Below are 6,001 nucleotides of genomic sequence, written 5' to 3'. Positions count from 1 at the left end.
TAAATTGCATGAAGAAGTGGACCAAATTCCCATAACTCCTATTTCTGCTACTTTACCTTCACTCTCAATCTGCACTCGTTATCTCATGGAGACTTCCCTATCACTAGTTGACCGAAGAAGCAAAAATTCTGCCCTACTTTACATATTATGCATTCATGTAACAAAAGTGGACAGCTTGTAGCACTGTTTGCCTATTTTGGGACAGCCCTAAAGGACAGCAATGAAAGGAAATCATTTTAATGCACAGAACTTTGAGAAGTGCTCCTGTTTCTTCACTTTACCTAGAAGGAGGGATAGCCAGAGGTCAAAGTCTATAGCAATTTGTTAGCTGTGATGACTGGTGTGACTGAATAATCCAGAACTTGGAAAGGACACAATTGGAAAATCAGAGATGAGGAGGTCTGGGAAAGAGATATGTGGACAGAAAACTCCAAGTCAGCACATAATGTGAAGATATTAGTGTACTATGTGAATGCTCACCAAAGGGTGTGTTTAGCAGAGGAGGATTTCACTACTCAGGTGGATACGATTACTTATCTTATGTTTCTCAATGGACTCATGAACAAAGTGACCATGATATCTGGTATGGAGGTTATCGATGGATTTTACAATGTATCAACATTGTTAGGCTGAACTGTATTTCCCAGAATTCCATGTGTTATATGTTTACAGTAAGGGTGGGCCACAAGGAGATTCTCCCAATATTTTGGAAGGTGGAAGAGAGGGAGAAATCACGTTGTCACATAAACACATTATTACTTATCTGCTGACTCAACTCATGATGAAGCAACAGTGGAGCCAACTATGTATGTATAGCTCCAGGACAAAGGGCCCTGGCTTTGGCAGGATACTACCACCACCAAATTCAGAGGCACTGAGAATGAACATGGGCTTCAGTGCATCCTGTTGGCATCCAGCCTGTGCTCATGGAATTCCAGCTTTCTCATTATCTTTCCTTCCTGCCTGTTCTGTGAGCTTCAATCACTCGCATCATGTGCAGAGAGAGCATTACAGGGACTGTTAGCCCCCATAATTGTGTAAGCCAAATCCCTATAATAAAATCTATCCATCTATCTATATTTTAATATATCTATTGGTCATCTATATTTTCTACTAGCTCTATTTATGACATTGAACCCAGACTGACATAGCAGCTGTTTGGAGGCCAGATCCTTTCCTCTGTGCAGCATCCTTCTTGATTTGTTCTGGGCCTGCCTGTACCTCTTATCCCCAGTGACCTCATCCAGTGGGTGTATTTTTTATAATCTTTTAATTGTCTGTGTTTTATGATGTTTTGGCATATTGGGGTCTTGCTGGCCAGGGGGAGACAGCCTTGCACAGGGCAAGCTAATTCCTCTAGATAGCATAGGACTCCCTTGTGAGAATGCCATTCATATGCACACCAACCGGTCCAGAGCCCATACCAGTCAACTACTTCCTTTATGGAGCTCTCACAGGTTGAGCTACTGTCTCTCTGCCATAATATGACCTCAAGAACAGATATCAAGCAACTAGGGGAAAACCCTACAAACAGGAGCATGCTGACGTTATTTAAACTAGACAATCCTAATCTGTTTAGCCTGTTCTGCTTTGCCTTTCCTACAGAAATATCAATAAAGACTTGCACCCATGTATTCCCCTCACACTTTCTACCTTCTGACCAACCCTGGTGCATCCCCATGTGGCCCTGTGTGACATGACATGCCCCCTCCTTTTGGAAACTATAAGTAATAAACTCTTCTATTAAAAGCAGGTGTCTCCATGTCTGTCAACTTACCATACCTGAGTAAAACAAAGCCTGGATGCTTTTTAAAACAGTAGAACAAAATTATGGACAAAATTGAAGGTAATCCACCCAGACAAGAGATCTTTCTGACACTCAAAGTGATGCTGTCTACTAAGCATACATTATTCACCAACTTTCCAGTCACATGTGAAGATAGTGGTATACTTGGTAATTTCTCTAACCAACTCATGACAGGTGACCCTCCACCAGAAATGTCAATGTTTGGGGGAAAGTTTGACTTTATCATAAATTATTAGAACTACATTTTTGACACCAAACTTTCATTTGTATGAAAATTCTCAATGACTGCAATTAAGTTGTAAAAACCATATGGAAAACATTGCCTTCAGACAAGTACAGCCTTTACATATTGCAGTCTCCATGGTGACTGTGGCAGAACTTTCATCCAATTGTGGTGTTGATGATGTCATACATGATAAAATAATGAATACTTGGAAGAGCTGTTCCTGTGCATTCAGTATCTATTCAACAGTGTGTAGGAAAGATGTTTTTTAAGAAACTATGCTTATTTCCTTTCCTCCCACCATTGGAAGTTAAAACCAAATTTTATAATTCAGAGATGAATGACTTATTTCTTGAAGTCCAGATTGAGAATATTTCATCTTCAATTGTTTTTATACAAAAGGTGTCCTTAGAGCTATCTGAAATGTACACTGGGGAAGAATTAAGTACTGTCAATCAGGCTGGAGAAGATGAGTGTACCTTTGGAACAAGAACATTTTTGCAGTCAATGGAAGGACGCCAATATTTATACCACTTTCAGATCAAGCAGGAATTTTCAGAAAAATATGGTGTCATTAGGGGACTAACAAAAATGGGAAAATTGGGTATAATGTGGAAAAGAAATCTAGGTGAAATGGCGATGCTCCAGACAATCCAACTTGAAAGAGAAGCTCCAGGTTTTGGCAACATGAGGCTGTCCTTGGAGACAATCCCAGATACTGTAATTCTAGAAGAGCCTTTTATTATTACCTGTAAGATAACAAACTACAGTGACAGAAAAATGAAATTGGTTCTGAAGATGTATGATACAGATTCTATTCATTGGTGTGGAAATTCAGGAAGGTATCTTGGTAAGTTGGCTTCAACTTCATCACTCTGCATTACCATGACACTACTGTCCTTAAAAATGGGCCTTCAAAGTGTCTCTGGCATACGGATAATGGACCAATTATTAAAGAAAACCTATGTCTGTGATGATGTTGCAAAAGTCTATGTAATATGTTCCACTGTTAAAATGAAAAGCTGAAGAAAACGTCCAGTGTTGTGCTTTTCAGGGAGCTTCACAGAAAAGCTTTGCATAATTTTGTTAGCAAAAAAATGATCAACCATTAGCAAATATGGAGGCAGATTATTTTCATTTACTTCCTTTGAGACTGAATGCCTTTGAGAATTAAACACCTGTTGATTTCAAACACAACAATCTGTTGATTTTCATCTTATATGAAGTACTTTCTAATTCTATTTTCTACGATTCGATTTGTGATTTCATTAAGGTTATTAAGGTGGCCATTGGACGTTTTTTTTTATTAGAATGAGGTCACCATTTAAAAACTATTTATACCTGCTTTCCAAAGATCCTTAATAGCATTTGGCACTTCCTGTTTCAGTAACGCTGGTCCTGAGAGAACATAAAATCTTAGAGGAATGTTGATAATTTAATTAAATTAATTATTATTGTTTATATAGTAAGATTTCAACTTACCCAGTTTTACTTTTTTCCTGTCTCCTTTTCAGTCAGTGCAAAACTATCAATGACAGTGCTTAATATAATTCAGTATGGTTCTCATTATTTAAACTTCTTGACATTTGCTATCTGGAAAAGTTAATTTTTTTTCTAATAGTATTCCAAATTATTGGGTTTGTAGCCTTGCATTTATACAACACACTAAACTGGCTCTTTTTCATTTATCTTGTTAGTTCTATGAACTGTAGAGTTGGTTTATTTTCATCAGTTGTTATTCCTGCAGGGACCCTGCGAATAGAACTTGGATTACTCAGGTGGTTCTTAACAATTTGCATAGTACCTTACTTCCCTTTTATTCCAAGCCATGAATCATCCTTCTTTTTATATAGGAGATATGGCAATTAAGTTCGAGAACTTGCCACCGTGCACTTACATTGGCAGCACTATGCAAACAGCTTTGTATGGTTTCATAATCTTGGTATATCAGTGTCTCACAGCTGTGTTCATGTCCATGTGTGGCAGTGTCTTGCTGAATGTCCTTCATTATTATTGTTGTGTGTTTTTGTGTGCCATCGAAAGAATGTCTGAACTTGAATGAGAGCAATGAAGAAACATTAAATTTCTTGTTAAATTTGGCAAGAGTGAAAGTGAAATCAGGGCCATGTTAGTCCAAGTTTATGGGGATAATGCCAGGAAGAAAACAGCAGTGTACAAATGGGTTAAACTTTTTTCTGATAGGAGAGAATGTGTCACTGATGAAGAGAGGGCAGGGCAGCCAGTAACAAGCAGAACTGATGAAAACATTGCAAAAATTCATTGAATTGTGCATCAAAATAATTGGCTGACTGTAAGAAACATAGACGACCAAGTAAACATCAATGGAGAAAGAGGAAAATCTTAACTGAAAATCTTGGCATGAGAAAGGTGTGTGCAGAAATGGTCTCAAAGGAGCTCACTGATGAACAAAAGCAAAGGAGACTCTAAGTATGCCAAGACCTTTTGGGGAGGTAAGACGATGTTTTGGGCCATGTTATCACTGGTGATGAAACATGGGTGCACCAATACAACCTTGAAATTAAGTGTCAAAGTGCAGAATGAAAGCCAACCAATTCTCCACTACCAAAAATATTCTGTCAATCCAAATCAAGAGTCAAAACGATTTTACTAAACTTTTTGATATCAAAGGGATTATTCAATATGAATTTGTACCAACTGGACAAACAATTAACCAAGTTTACTATTTGGAAGTGCTGAAAAGGCTGCATGAAAAAGATAGAAAACTTGAATTTTTCACCAACAATTCATGGCTCTTGCATCATGACAATGTACCAGCTCACACGGTATTGTCTGTGAGGGAGTTTTTAGCCAGTAAATAAATAACCATTGGAACACCCTCCCTACTCACCTAATCTGGCCCCCAATGACTTCTTTCTTTACCCAAAGATAAAGGAAATACTGAAAGGAATATATGTTGATTACATTAAGGACATTAAAGGTAATACAACGACAGCTCTGATGGCCATTACAAAAAAAGAGTTCCAAAATTGCTTTGACAGGTTGACTAGGTGCTGGCATCGGTGCATAGCTTCCCAAGGGGAGTACTTTGAAGATGACCATAGTGATATGCAGGAATGAGGTATGTAACACATTTTCTAGGATGGATTTGTGAACTTAATTGCCCGACCTTGTATAAAGATACTTCTCTCTTACAATAAGAAAAGTATCACCCCAATAAATTTAATAAAAAAAAGAAAAGAAAAAAAAAAGGAAAGAAAAGTATCTATTTGAACAGCATTTTGTTCTTTAGTTGAAGTAACTTCTTTTTTGACATTAATCTGTAATGGCTTACAGTTGTCAATGACATTATGGCATGTTGGGCATCTTTTCTTTCATACAACAATCTACACAGTTTTATATAAAGGTCTGTTTTTATCTGAAGTTTGGCAGCTCCTTTTTGATAAGACCACATATAATTTTTTCGCCTCTTGTAGGGTTCTTATTTTTCTAGATATTTGCAGTTTTCTTTTTTTTATTAAATTTATTGGGGTGACAAATGTTAGTAAAATTACATAGATTTCAGGTGTACAATTTTGTATTACATCATCTATAAACCCCATTGTGTGTTCACCACCCAGAGTCAGTACTCCTTCCATCACCATATATTTGATCCCTCTTACCCGCATCTCCCAACCCCCACCCCACTTACCTTCTGGTAACCACTAAGCTATTGTCTGTGTCTCTGAGCTTTTGTTTCTCATTTGTTTGTCTTGTTCTTCTGTTGATTTTGGTTTACATACCACATATCAGTGAAATCATATGGCTCTCTGCTTTTTCTGTCTGACTAATATCGCTTAGAATTATACTCTCAAGATCCATCCATGTTGTCACAAATGTTCGTACATCATCTTTTCTTTTTTTTTTTATTATTTTATTAAATTTATTGGGGTGACAATTGTTAGTAAAATTACATAGATTTCAGGTGTACAATTCTGTATTACATCATCTAT

The 6,001-nt window shown here is 37.2% G+C and overlaps 1 pseudogene; it reads left to right on the top strand.

Moving 5' to 3' along the window:
• Positions 1-2,276: 2,276 nt before the first annotated feature.
• LOC109438940 (trafficking protein particle complex subunit 13 pseudogene) lies at positions 2,277-3,161 on the top strand (annotated as a pseudogene).
• The last annotated feature ends 2,840 nt before the right edge of the window (positions 3,162-6,001 follow it).

Source organism: Rhinolophus sinicus, chromosome 18, assembly GCF_057876585.1.
Source record: "Rhinolophus sinicus isolate RSI-liver-muscle chromosome 18, RSI-T2T, whole genome shotgun sequence".
In the NCBI taxonomy this organism is placed as follows: domain Eukaryota; kingdom Metazoa; phylum Chordata; class Mammalia; order Chiroptera; family Rhinolophidae; genus Rhinolophus; species Rhinolophus sinicus.
The sequence above is the reverse complement of the archived record's forward strand: the minus strand, read 5'-3'. Positions and strand labels throughout refer to the sequence as shown.